The sequence below is a fragment of the Oncorhynchus nerka genome, unplaced genomic scaffold, assembly GCF_034236695.1.
Source record: "Oncorhynchus nerka isolate Pitt River unplaced genomic scaffold, Oner_Uvic_2.0 unplaced_scaffold_972, whole genome shotgun sequence".
NCBI lineage: Eukaryota > Metazoa > Chordata > Actinopteri > Salmoniformes > Salmonidae > Oncorhynchus > Oncorhynchus nerka.
The window spans coordinates 127,458-128,772 of NW_027040347.1; positions in this window are offsets into that span (position 1 = coordinate 127,458).

Sequence of the window (1,315 nt, forward strand, 5' to 3'; positions counted from 1 at the left end):
AGAGTTAAACCTCAACACATAGAAGGGACTGGAGACCGGCCCAAACACCTCAAATACCTGGAGGAGGAGAGAGAGTTAAACCTCAACACATAGAAGGGACTGGAGACCGGCCCAAACACCTCAAATACCTGGAGGGAGAGAGTTAAACCTCAACACATAGAAGGGACTGGAGACCGGCCCAAACACCTCAAATACCTGGAGGAGAGAGAGTTAAACCTCAACACATAGAAGGGACTGGAGACCGGCCCAAACACCTCAAATACCTGGAGGAGAGAGTTAAACCTCAACACATAGAAGGGACTGGAGACCTGCCCAAACACCTCAAATACCTGGAGGAGAGAGAGTTAAACCTCAACACATAGAAGGACTGGAGACCGGCCCAAACACCTCAAATACCTGGAGGAGAGAGAGTTAAACCTCAACACATAGAAGGGACTGGAGACCGGCCCAAACACCTCAAACACCTGGAGGAGAGAGAGTTAAACCTCAACACATAGAAGGGACTGGAGACCGGCCCAAACACCTCAAATACCTGGAGGAGGAGAGAGTTAAACCTCAACACATAGAAGGGACTGGAGACCGGCCCAAACACCTCAAATACCTGGAGGAGAGAGAGTTAAACCTCAACACATAGAAGGGACTGGAGACCGGCCCAAACACCTCAAATACCTGGAGGAGAGAGTTAAACCTCAACACATAGAAGGGACTGGAGACCGGCCCAAACACCTCAAATACCTGGAGGAGAGAGAGTTAAACCTCAACACATAGAAGGGACTGGAGACCGGCCCAAACACCTCAAATACCTGGAGGAGAGAGTTAAACCTCAACACATAGAAGGGACTGGAGACCGGCCCAAACACCTCAAATACCTGGAGGAGAGAGAGTTAAACCTCAACACATAGAAGGGACTGGAGACCGGCCCAAACACCTCAAATACCTGGAGGAGAGAGAGTTAAACCTCAACACATAGAAGGGACTGGAGACCGCCCAAACACCTCAAATACCCGGAGGAGGAGGAGAGTTAAACCTCAACACATAGAAGGGACTGGAGATCGCCCAAACACCTCAAATACCTGGAGGAGAGAGAGAGTTAAACCCTCAACACATGAAGGGACTGGAGACCGGCCCAAACACCTCAAATACCTGGAGGAGAGAGAGTTAAACTCAACACATAGAAGGGACTGAGACCGGCCCAAACACCTCAAATACCTGGAGTGCAGAGTTAAACCCTCAACACATAGAAGGGACTGGAGACCGCCCAAACACCTCAAATACCTGGAGGAGAGAGAGTTAAACCTCAACACATAGAAGGGAC